The 13,798-nt window shown below is 37.7% G+C and overlaps 1 pseudogene; it reads left to right on the top strand.

The window, feature by feature from the left end:
* The first annotated feature begins 3,595 nt into the window (after positions 1 to 3,595).
* LOC116593529 lies at positions 3,596 to 13,493 on the top strand (annotated as a pseudogene).
* The last annotated feature ends 305 nt before the right edge of the window (positions 13,494 to 13,798 follow it).

The raw sequence follows: 13,798 nt of genomic DNA, 5'->3' as shown, positions 1-13,798 counted from the left end.
TAAAAAAAAAAAAAAGATCAAAACAGAAATAAGTGAAATAGAGACAAAAAGGTCAATGAAACTGAAAGTTGTTCTTTAAAAAGATAAACAAAATCAATAATCCTCTAGCCAGAATTATGAAGAAAAAAAGGAAAGCGACCAAAATAAATAAAATCAGAAATGGAAGAGAAGTTACAACTGATATCATAGAAATACACAGGATTATAAGAATACTACAAAAAATTATACACCAACAAACTAAAAAACCTAGAAGAAATAGATAAATTCTTTGAAATATACAAACTTCCAAGACTGAATCACAAAGATGGAAAATCTGAATAGACGAATTATAAGTAACAAAATTAAATTAGTAATTTTAAAATTCCTAAAAACCAAAAATCCAAAACCAGACATCTTCACAGGTAAATTCTACAAATACTTAGAGAAGAATTAGTACCTATTCTTCTCAAATTCCAAAAACTGGAAGAGGAAAAAGTACTTCCAAATCATTTTACAAGGCCAGAATTTCCAGGGCACCTGGGTTGCTCTTTTAAGTGGCAGACTCTTGATTTCAGCTCAGGTCATGATTTCTGGGTTGTGAGACTGAGCTGTGCATCAGGCTCTGGACTCAGCCAGAGTCTGCTTGAAATTCTCTCTCTCCCTCTGCCTCTACCTCTGCCCCTCCCCTTGCTCACATTCACTCTCTCTAAAACAAATGAATACATGAATGAATGAATGAATGAATGACTAAAACAAGGTCAGCATTTCTTTGACAGTGAAACCAAAGACCTCCCCAAAAAAGAGAAAATTATAGGTCAAATCCTTGATAAACATAGATGCAAAAATCCTCAACAAATATTACAAACCAAATTCAACAATACATTAAAAGGATCATATACCACAGTCAAGTAGGATTTATTCCAGGGATGCAAGGGTGCTTCAACATTTACAAATTAATCAACATGGTATACTACATCAACAAAAGAAAAACCCTACGATTATCTCAATAGTTGCAGAAATAGCAACAGACAAAATTCAACAACATATCATCAAAAACAAAAACAAAAACAAAAACCTCCTAACAAAGTGGATGTACAAGGAATTCACCCAATTGTGATAAAAAAAAAAAAAAACTCACACACAAAAACAAACTCATAGATATGATAAACCAGTTAGTTGCCAGTGTTGGAAGTTGGGGATGAGAAAAATAGGCGGGGAGGTCAAAAGGTACAAACTTCCAGTTATAAAATAAATGAGTTCTAGGGATGTAAATATTTAAAAGTAAACAAACACACACATAAGTAAAACAAAGTTCACTATAATCTTATTACCCAAAGATAACCACTGTTAATATATTTTTTAAAGATTTTATTTATTTATTGGACAGAGAAAGAGATCACAAGCAAGAAGAAAGGCAGGCAGAGAGAGGTGGCGAGGCTCCCTGCTGAGCAGAGAGCCTGATGCAGGACTCAATCCCAGGACCCTGAGATTATGACCTGAGCTGAAGGCAGAGGCTTAACCCACTGAGCCACGCAGGTGCCACCACCATTGTTAATATTTTACTTTTCTTATGCACATAATGACATGCATAAAAAGTAGCTAAATAACACATATTTTTTAAATAGATGATAAACATGTTATCATAATAATAATAATAATGCTAATATCCCATTACAACTTGATTTTTAACTGACAGTATCCATTGTATGACTGTATCATCATTTACTTAAACAATCTCTCATGTATAACTTTGTTTCCACAGTTAACAAAACAAAGAGGCAACCCATGGAATGGGAGAAGATATTCACAATTGACACTACAAAGGGTTGAAATCCAAGATCTATAAAGAACTCCTCAAACTTAACACACACAAAACAGATAATCATGTCAAAAAATGGGCAGAAGGCATGAACAGATACTTCTCCAAAGAAGACATACAAATGGCTAACAGACACATTAAAAAATGTTCATCATCATTAGCCATCAGGGAGATTCAAATCAAAACCACATTGAGATACCACCTTACACCAGTTAGAATGGCCAAAATTAACAAGACAGTAAACAACAAGTGTTGAAGAGGATATGGAGAAAGGGGAACGCTCTTACACTGTTGACAGGGATGCAAATTGGTGCAGCCACTTTGGAAAACAGTGTAGAGATTCCTTAAGAAATTAAAAATAGAGCTACCCTATGACCTGCAATTGCATTACTGGATATTTACCCCAAAGATACAAATGTAGTGAAAAGAAGGGCCATCTGTAGCCCAGTGTTCATAGCAGCAATGGCCACAGTCACCAAACCGTGGAAAGAGCCAAGATGCCCTTCAATAAATGAATGGATAAAGAAGATATAGTCCATATATACAATAGCATATTATGCCTCCATCAGAAAGGATGAATACCCAACTTTTGTAACAACATGGACGGGACTGGAAGAGATTATGCTGAGTGAAATAAGTCAAGCAGAGTCAATTATCATATGGTTTCACTTACTTGTGAGGCATAAGGAATAACATGGAGGACATTGGGTGAAGGAGAGAAGTGAGTTGGGGGAAATTGGAGGGGGAGACGAACCATAAGAGACAGTGGATTCTGAGAAACAAACTGAGGGTTTTGGGTGGGGAGTTGGGTGAGCCTGGTGGTGGGTATTAAGGAGGGCACATATTGCATGGAGCACTGGGTATGGTGCATAAACAATGAATCTTGGAACACTGGAAAAAATAAAATAAAATTAAATTAAAGTTGTTTCCAATTTTTTGACATTATAAATGAGGGATCAATGTGAGCATGTTTATGAATATTTCCTTACGTTAAATTCCTAGAAGTGGAGTCAGTGGTGACGGGTTTGTATATTTAAAATACTCTGGCTTAGCTATTATACTTAGTCTGTGGGGTCACGGACAGAACTCACCATTGCAAATGGACTGTCTTGAGAAGGGTTCAGATTTCAGAAAAAATAGTACATTTGCTGACATTTGAAATGTGATTAATAATTCACTGTCAAAGGAGTCGTACAAGGTAAAAGGAAGAAGAAGAAAAAAAAAGAGATGTCACAAATCCTTTACGAGCAACTGAGACAGTGCTGTGGAACAAGTATCGTAGCTAAGCAACTATCAACAATCCAAAGCTCATTGGAGGGGTTGGGGTGGAGAAGCTATAAGCTGCCTCTGTGGGTGCACTTAGAAGTTCATGTTGGGTCATCTAGGTGGCTCAATCGGTTAAGTGGCTGCCTTCAACTCAGGTCATGATCTCAGGGTCCTGGGATCAAGCCCTGAATCTGGCTCCCTGGTCAAAGGGGAGCCTGCTTCTCCCTCTGCCTCTGCTGCTCCCCCCGCAACCTGCCTGCTCATGCTCGCTCTCACTCTCAAATAAAAAAGTAAAGTCTTAAAAAGAAAAAAAAGCTCATGTCTGTTTTGGTACCTACTGGTCTTACATCTCCTTCCTACTCTTCCAATTCCTTTCCTTGCTAAGTGCCAGTTTAGCTTCCTGACTTTGAAGTGGTGTGTTCTCTTTCAATGATCAGGCTCCAGGTAATTTCTTAATGGATGGTGTCAGTTTTGCTTGTAAACTGGAATCTGAACATTGTTTTCAGTAAATATCCAATAATGTATTGGGGCATGCCGGTGAGTAACTCATCCCTTTCACATGTGAGATCAGCATCTTCTGTAAGCTTTGCAATTCCCTATAATCTTGGGCCATAACAGAAAAGAGATACTTTCTTTTGAGACAGAGATGAAGAAAGAGAACTGGAGTTAGGGAAAGGGCAAGGAAACATAGATCACAAAAGAGAAAATTGTCTTTAGTATATAGTATTAACAGCATTGTCTTTGTATGGGAGGTATTTGGAGCATTCATTCATTTCTTATTTATTGATTTACTTATTGATTCAACATTTATTAAGTACCCACAAAGAATCAGGTGATTAGTCACTGGGAAGTCAAAGTTAAATACTTCATAGTCATCGCCCATGAGGAGCTCATAGTCTGAAAGATGACCATGTAATATTTTTAGTTATATCTGAACTTAGAAGTGGGGAGAAATGGTAAATATAGTTTTCAGTGTAAAGCTCAAGTTGGGACTGAAGAAATAGCATAACTGGTAGAGTACAGGATGCAGCTACATAACAAGCTGTAATGCCTGTTAGGTGCCCCAGACCGTGGAGAACCTAAGACTGTATTCTGGGATTGCATTTGGGTTATGTTCATCACACGTGCTTAGACTGTTAACACTTAATGGCATACTATGGACATGTCACTGAACTAAGTGCTGCTAACTAAGAATAATTATGCCTTGATTTCATGAAGTTTACATCTAAATCCATTGGTCACTGGAGGACCCAAGAGAAGAAAAAGATATTTATTTAATGTTTAGCTAATGAGTAAAGCTGGTACAAGATCTTGTAAGACAAGTTATCATAATGGATTTGGCTCAGTTGAGTTTATTCCAGAGGGCACTTACCAAGGCCAAGAAGGAAAGCTACACAAAAAGCAGAGAGTTAAGAGGCAACTATTTTAGGTAAGCAGTTAATCAATCTCAAGTTTCTTAGTAGTTCCTCCAGGGAAGTTGTACCATCTTGTTTGAAAATCGTGTGCAGTGGTTAGTCAGTATTGGAAAGGAGGACAGTGACGAATCAAAGGAAAATGCAACCGTTAAAATTACATTGCAATTATGATAAGAAACAGATTAGCCAGGAGAGATTGTGCTGTCAAAACCTAGATATTGAAAAAAAAAAAAATTTAACAAACCTGGCATCTGTGAAGTTTGTGATTAAGTACAAAAACAAAATGAATTTTTAGGAATTTCAGTTAAGTTCTATGCTTCTCTTTGGTGATGATCCCATCCTTAGTTTTAAGATAATCCAGGTGTCTCCAGCTATCTCAATGTATGTTGTGAAATTTTGTAAGCAAAATAAAGTTACAAAGATAAATAATTTTGTATAGGAAAATATACTTGACTAAACTCATGAGATCTGAATTCCATTTTAGTTTGCCAATAACTCGTGTGAATTTGACAAAAATAATTCTCTTTCTGATTCTTAATTTCTTCACTTCTAAGTTATGGAATATGACTGGTTTATACAGTATCATCTCATCATCTTTTTGTACACCTTGGGCCTCATGTATGTATGGGGCTGGCTCTGGAACTTGGAAATCCGAGTTTTGTACCTCTCCAAAACTGGGGGCTCATTTACATGCTAAAGAACCTCACCCTTTGGGAAGAATGGGATGAAAATTTGTCTTGCAGCTGGGAGGACACTCAGAGCACACAACTAAGCACATGCAAAGGGAAAATTAATACTTACTGGAGGCTTCAGTCTGGTAGTGAAGACAGGGGATGGGCCAAAGAAACCTATAATGGGAGCGTTTCCTACCTATCTTAATATTTATTGAGAATCTCTGTTTTCTAATTTAATTTTATTATTTAATGTAATTTAATTATTTTATTCTTTGTTTCACACTAATATCTGGATCAAGAAAGTGCCATAATATTCCTTTTCTGGGATTTTGCAATCGCTGAAGTCATCTTGCTGATTGCTTTACTTTAGTCTTGGCAGGAGCAGGTAACATACCCCTGCTTTTACATGATTTATAGTTGAACAAAGCCTTTTGTTTTCCCCACTCAGTTCTTAATAGGGCAGAACAATTGTTTTTTTGTGTTTTGTTTTTAATTTGAAGGAATAATTCTGAGCTGCAGTCAACACCCATCCCAGGCATGTAGAGTCAAGTGTTTTGGCCAGTCAAAGGTGACTTTTGGGTCAGGTATTAACCATGGAGAGACATTCAGATATTTTGCCTATTGAATTTTAAAAGACTTATTTGTGAAAGACTTAACTTCAGGACATTGTGGCTTTAAAAAGTGTGCAAATGTTTAGGTTGCCACCACTCCGAGTGGTTGCTCACAACACAACCAAGGTGTGGCATTTGTACCACACAGGTTCTATCTTGCTGATTATTTATGGTAATTACACAGGAGGTGAATGAACACACTGTGCAAGCTGGAAAAATAAAGAGAGATTGTGATTTGAGGGGAGGGGAGGAGAGATGTGAAGAGAGGGATATTGAATAAAATGGGTGTGGTGTATGTTCTGGTTCTGAAACCTTGGTATCTGTCAACCATGCAGTAGATACAAAGATCTCTGTAGCATTAAAACTAATAGAAATCCCATTTAAATTTTTGTTCCTGCTGCTTTTGAAATATATCCTCTTAAATACACATGAGAATTGTAAAAGAACTATTTTCCGATTTAAAGCAAAACAAACTAATTTGCCTTTTCTCTTATCTGAATCTTTATATGCTTATCAGAACACTGTTGTTTGTACAAAACCATTAGTTGATATTTCCAAAATTTTTATTTATTATTCTTCTGCTATGCTGCTGAGTAGTTCTTTCCATAAGCATCTAAAAAATTTAAAACATACACTTCCAAATGTTTCTTGTTAAAGTATTTCAAAACTTTTCATTTATAGTATTCTGATTTAAAAAAAAAAAAAGAACCTGGGGAATATTTTAGATTCTGTTTTTCTTTTATGATTCATACTGGTATCTGTACTTCAGCATTAGTAAATATCACGTAATTTAGTGTACATATACACTAAATACTAAAATAATATATAATTACAATTAAAATAGAATATTATAATGTATAAAATAATTACACTAAAAATATATAAATAATCTATTATATAACTATATATAAAAATAATACAAAGTAATATATACTAAATATATTATGTAATTGGTTTATATTTGTTAAACTGTCAAAGCTTCAGTTTTTCCAGCAGTAAAATGGCATTTGAACACTTCCTAAAGATTACTGAAAGGATGAAACAAGAAAATTAGACAAACAACTAGCACAACTACTCTGACAGTAGTAGTTAATGAATGAATATATATTATTAGCCAGATAAACACAGTTACATCTTCAAGATACTTATTACATATATATCAAATAGTCCAAAGGATGATTTATAAGACACAAATTCAGAGATCTTGAGAGTCTCATTATTCAAAACTCTGCATCTATTCACATACATTATTTCCTGAGGTGAAGAAAGGCTTCCCTGATAAGTTGTCATATAAGTAAGATGAGCATAGGCTAGGCAGCTTGGAGGAAGAATCAAGAATAAATAAGGAGGGGGGCACCTGGGTGGCTTAGTCCATTAAGTGTCTCCCTTTGGCTCCAGTCATGATCCTGGGGTCCTAGAATCGAGTCCCATGTCGGGTTCTCTGCTCAAAAAGGAGTCTGCCTCTCCCTCTCCCTCTGCTGCTCTTTCTCTCTCTTTTTCTGTCAAATAGGTAAATAAAATCTTAAAAAAAAAAAAAAGAATAAATAAGGGTGATGGTGATTGGGGCAGGGAGAGGAAATTAACATATGCAAAAATTTCCAGAGGCTTCCAAACTGGGCTGCATATTGGAATCATCGGGGAAGCTTTAAAAACATGAATCCTAGCCCTGGGTCCCACCCCCAGGAGTTCTGATTTCACTGGTCTGGGGCAGCCAGGCTAGTAGGATGTTTTTAAAGCTCTCCAAGTGATTCTAATGTGCAGTCAAGGTTTAGAACCATTGCACTGGAGGCAAGAAATCTGGGAGCCACAAGAAAATAGAAAGGGTAATGAGTAAAGAGGATAGAGAGGCTAAGATGGAAGAAGTGGACAATTTATAAAATGCCTCATCCACTGTGCGATCCCTATCCTGTGCTGAGCTATGCTAAGAACTTCCAGCTTTATTCTGAACAGGGAACAGCTGCAAAGAAAGGTTTTGCTCTCACGGCTGCAGGGTCAAGAACTGACTGTAGAAAGTAAGACTAGAGGCAGGAGAGAAGTTTGGTAAGGTAGAGTTTGCAGTTGTGCAGGCTAGAGAAGACTGTAGCCCAATCCAGAGCAATGCCCATGGATGGAGGAAAATGGAGTGATTTGAGAGCCCTTAGAGGAAGAGCTGACAGAAGCTGGTGACTGACTGGAAAGCAGGGTGAGATGCTTTTAATTAAGGTTAGCCAGAACAAGTAGAAGTCTGTAAGAAAAAGGTAAATTCAGTGTTGGAAATGCTGGTTTGACATGTGCAATGGATGTCTAGATGCAGGTGTTGGGAAGCAGTTGGGACATATAGCTCTGGAACTAGAGAAAGCAAGGGTGGGGACCCGTGTATTAGATACTGAAAGCAAGGATTTAGTCTCACACAGACTTCCTTTTCCCTCTCTTCTTTGCAGCTTCACTGGGCTGGCCCCACCAGACCTGAACTTCGGGGCCTGGCACATAAATCATCTTTTGATTTAGAATGCAATGTCGGTAAAATACTAAAGTAAAGGGGAGAAATGAGAGCAGCACAACTTATTACAGAGAGCTACTTTGTCACAACTCTTCCCGTGGAGATGGTAAGACACTGTGGAAGCACCAGAAAGAAAAAACCAAATATGACATGGGCTCTGCATCCCACCTCAGATGTGGGTTCTTGGCAGTCCTGTTTTTTCCTACCTGACCCTGGCCCCTTGGTCAGACCTAAATGGACCAAATGTGGTACCTGAGTCCAGTTGGACCAATCTGATACTCTCTGGACAATGTAAACTGAGAGACATCTCAGAGCTCTGGAAGAAAAGTTAAAGGATTCCTGCTGGGGAATTGCCTTATTTCCTCCATTCCTGCTGATAGTTGGTTGACTTTTCCTTGGATTCTGTAAAACAGATTTCACTGAGTCCCAGTAAAATATCCATAAATTCTTGTAAATAAATTGGAAATATTCTAAATGTCAATGAACATAATACCGCGATTACAAAACTGGAAAGCCCTCTGACTTACTCTTCAATATTGTCTTGTAAGATTACTCATTAAATGAAAAAAACACTGGAAGAGCAACACAGATGGTATCATTCCATGCGGGAAAAAAAAACCACCTATATGTGTAGGTATGCATAAAATCTGAAATCTGAGCCACAGCCAAATTTTAAGAGTAGTTACTTTTTTCTGGATTTGGAATTGTACAGGAAGTATTTGATAGCTTTTTATTTTTATTTTTTTTTAAGTTTTAACAAAATTTTCATTTTTTGTTAACCTAGCTTGAGTTGATTTTTCTAACTTGTAGCCAAGAGAGTCTTCACACAACAGATGAAGCCACATAAATACAAAACTTCAAGAAGCTTAATATTCATTAACTCTATAGTGAGATTTGGAGAAGAACATTAAGTTGGAAGGACATTAATAATTAGAAAGGATATAAATTAAGAAAGGTAGTCAGGATCCAGATCATGACAGTTCTCATATATATACATCTCCAGGTTCCCCACCTTATAAATAACAACCTCAGGTTCTAAGAATGATTGAGTACAAGCCATCCTTCTTGCTGTACAAGAATCTGAAGATAAAGCCTCTGAACCCTTCCAATTTATAGTAGCACAAGAGATTGTTTTGAATATTTGAAGAATATACAACTGAAATCTTTGAACTGAGTCTGGATTTAGTGGTAGTAGGAAAATATTTGTGCTAACTTGTCCTTAATAAATACTTCAGTATCAGTATCAACTTCTAAATCTACAAACACCTCCATTAATCTTTTATTTGACACGACATCTCAAAGAAAATGACAGCAAACACAGCAAAGATATTTAAAATATCTGGCCACTTAAAGAATAAAAATATGCCATCTGGTTTATGCATACCCCCAGGGAATAAAAAGTGATGTTGTTTTTGTTTAAGTATGCTTTCCATAATCTACTGCCAACATTTCTCAAATAACAATTTCCCACCATCACTAAAAGGTAACTCTCTAGCTTGTACACTAAAAAATCTGTACACTTCCATCTACATTCCATGCAATTATGAACGGTCACTCAGTTTTATCAGTTTAAACAGGATTTTTTATTTTCAAAGATGGAGGCCTGTTCAATGAACCGTGACAGTGATTTTTAGCCTATTTTTATTGCAAAATATAATATGTTGAGAAGAATTTATAGGAAAATGCAGATATTACCAATGCACAGGTTAGGAGTTAGAACACTGCTGGCAACCTAGAAGTCTGCCCATGTTGTTGATGTGGGCCTTCCAGAACATATCCTTCTCCCTTTAGCTTAGACATAATCATTACTATGATTTTATGATAATAACTTCCTTATATTTTTGTTATAGTTTATTTTTTTTTACCAATTATGTATGCATCCCTTTTTCTGAACTTCATATAAATGGATGTATACTAATAATTTTCTTCTGTATCTCATGATTATAATGTTTATTCAAGGGTGCCTGGGTGGCTCAGTGGGTTGGGCCTCTGCCTTTGGCTCGGGTCATGATCCTGGGGTCCTGGGGTCGAGCCCGTGCCGGGCTCTCTGCTCGGCAGGGAGCCTGCTTCCCCCTCTCTCTCTGCCTGCCTCTCTGCCTACTTGTGATCTCTCTGTCATATAAATAAATAAAATCTTTTTTAAAAAATAAGATTTATTCAAGTTTGTATAAACCTGTAGTTTGTTCATTTTTTAAAAAAATATTTTATTTTATTTATTTGTGAGAGAGAGAGAAAGTGAGAGCACAATTAGGGGGAGAAGCAGGCAGGGGGAGAAGCAGGCAGAGGGAGAAGCAGGATCCCTGCTGAGCAAGGAGTCTGATGTGGAACTCAGCTCCCAGGACTCTGGGATCATGCCCTCAGCCAAAAGCAGACACTTAACAAACCGAGCCACCCTGGTGTCCATGTAGTTTGTTCATTTTAAATTACTGAGTAATATTCGACTATAAGAACACAGCATTTTTTTATTATTGTTATTCTATTTTTGATAGACAAAAAAGTATAAAGCCTCTTGAAGACCTAAGGTAAATATAATTTGGAGTGACCCTAATAATTGTATCCAAAATTTTATTTGAAATTGAATGTTTATAAAATATGGATCTCTAGAGCAACATTGCTCAATAGAAATTTCTGGATAATGGAAAGGGCTCAAAAATGATTGTCTTGGGGCGCCTGGGTGGCTCAGTGGGTTAAGCCGCTGCCTTCGGCTCAGGTCATGATCTCAGGGTCCTGGGATCGAGTCCCGCATTGGGCTCTCTGCTCAGCAGGGAGCCTGCTTCCTCCTCAATCTCTCTCTCTCTCTCTGCCTACTTGTAATCTCTCTCTGTCAAATAAATAAATAAAATCTTTTTAAAAAAATTTAAAAAAAAGACTGTCTTTTTCTCTTCATTTTCCCTTTTAAAATCTTTCATTCTATGAGATCTATTAAAAAGTTCTGCTGCCTTTAGAAATATGCTCCTCTTTATCACTTTCCACAAATTAAAATGGAAGGCAGGAAGAATCTCTTACAAAACAGTTCCTCGAGGATACTGTCAGGCCTGACACTTTTCATAGGAATTCCTGAAACAGCGAAGCATTTACACCTCATGTGAGAGAAATCACTGCTGAACACACTCCCTGCATGTTTTGTCCCTGTTTGGTTGTCATTACAGCTGTGTAACAGGTGCACAGACTTTCTTCCTTTTTAAAAATAATTGCAAAGAGGCTTCCCACCCCCATGCACTCAGTAGGTGGTCCTAAGCCTTAAACCAAACAAAGCTGCCAGGAAAGGATCTCCTTGTCATTGAATTCTGCCCATTAGGAACAGTCACTTTCCAGAATTAATGCAGCAAAAGCAATTGCCATTTTCTATCATTGCAGAGTGAAGCACATGATCTGCACTTGGCAAAAGTACATGAACAAATGCTCAAACCTTGAAAAGTAATTGTGTGATGTACTATCAAGAGCATTAATCAAATACTTGAGCAAACTAAGCAGCAATAGCTTAGCAGCATATTTATGGATATATCTCCTCAGGCAAGGAAAACAAAGGCAAAAAGAAACTGTTGGGACTACACCAAAATAAAAAGCTTTTGCAAAGCAAAGGAAAAACCATCCACAAAACAAAAAGGCACCCAACTGAATAGGAGAAGATATTTGCAAGTGACATATCTGATAGAGGTTAAATCCAAAATACATAAAGAACGTTTACAAGCCAACAACAAAAAAACAATCTGATTGAAAAATGGGCAGAGGATCTGAATAGACGTTTTTTTCTAGAGAAGACATACAGATGGCCAACAAACACATGAAAAGATGTTTAGCACCACTCATCTTCAGGGAAATGCAAATCAAAACCACAATGAGATATCACTTTACACAGTCAGAATGGGTATTATCAAAAAGAAAAGAAATAAATATTGGCAAAAATGTGGAGAAAAAGGAACCTGGTGCACTGTTGGTAGGAATGTAAATTGGTGCAATCATTGTGGAAAACAGTACGATTCCTCAAAAAATTAAAAACAGAAATGCCACATGATCCAGTAATTCTGCTACTGGGTATTTACCCAAAGAAAATGAAAACACCTATTCAAAAAGATACCCCAACCCAAGATAGCCAACCCAAGTGTCCATTGATAAATAAACAGATAAAGAAGATGTGTATATATATATATACAAACTTATGTATACACATATATGGAATATTACTAAAAAAAGGAGATCTTGCCATTTGCAACAACGTGGATGGACCTAGAGTGTATTATGCTAAGTAAATAAATCAGACAGAGAAAGACAAATGCCATATGATTTCACTTTTATGTGGAATCTGAGAAACAAAACAAACAAATGAAAAACGGGCTTTTAAATACAGAGAACCAACTGAAGACTGACAGGAGGTGGGTGGGGGGATGGGCAGAATAGGTGAAGAGGATTAGGAGGTATGGGTTTTCAGTTATAAAATAAATAAGGCATGAAAATGAGAAGTACAGCATAGGGAATAAAGTCAATAATAGTATGGTATGAGGCAGTGTGTCCAAGGTCCCGAGGATCTGTCTCTGGCTTCAACAGTGTTAGGACCAAACAGATCCAGGGATGCCCCTCCTACAAGCCTCCAACCACCTTCCAAACTTTTTTCCAACTTTTCTTTCCAGAGCCATGTTCTCAGTCACTCTTCCTCTGGGACCAGCCAACACCATATTTTGAGGGTAGCTCCTTACTATTGATCTCCCCTGAGTTCCCAGATTCGTTAGAATTTTTCCACCCAAGTGGAGGACACCATCAACCGCCTGGTCGGCAGATGCATGCTGACTTTCTTTGGGCATATATTTCTTTGGGCTTCTACTTCCTTTGGACCATGTGGCTCTGGAGGGAGGGGGCCGCTTATTCCAGGAGTTGGCTGAGGAGAAGCGCAAGGATGCTGAATGTCCCTTAAAGACATAAAACCAGCGCTGCAGCTGTGCCCTGTTCCTGGATGTACAGAAGTGTCCCACGATTAGTGGGGTAAAACCCTGGACACCATGGAAGCTGCCATGCTCCTGGAGAAGAACGTTAATCAGGCCCTTTTGGATATGCGTGGCCTGGGTTCTGCCACACCAACCTCCATCTCCGTGACTTCCTGGAAAACCACTTCCCAGATGAGGAGGTGAAAGTTGTCAAGGAAATGTGCTACCACCCAACTAACTTCCACAGGCTGGCTGGCCCGTAGGCTGGCTGGCCCCCAAGCTGGGGCCAGATGAGCATCTCTTCCCAAAGCTAACCCTCAAGCACAGCTAGAGCCTCTGAAGCCCAGCAGTCCTTGAGGGGGACCTCTGGCATCCCCTTGGTGCCAGGGCTTGTGCCCAAGCCTCTCTCTGCAGACACTGGGCAGCTTTTAAACCACTCTAGAGCCCTCTCACAAGCCATGGACCAAATGAAAACAATAAAGCTTTTTACAGCAAAAAAAAAAATTGTAATATTATAATAACAATGTATGGTTAACTACACTTACCATGTGAGCATTAAGTAATGTAAAGAATTGTTGAATCACTGTGCTATACACCTAAAACTAATATGACATTGTATGTCAACTATACTTCAAT

The sequence above is a fragment of the Mustela erminea genome, chromosome 6, assembly GCF_009829155.1.
Source record: "Mustela erminea isolate mMusErm1 chromosome 6, mMusErm1.Pri, whole genome shotgun sequence".
Classification (NCBI taxonomy): Eukaryota; Metazoa; Chordata; class Mammalia; order Carnivora; family Mustelidae; genus Mustela; species Mustela erminea.
This window is presented reverse-complemented; position numbering and strand designations above follow the sequence as displayed.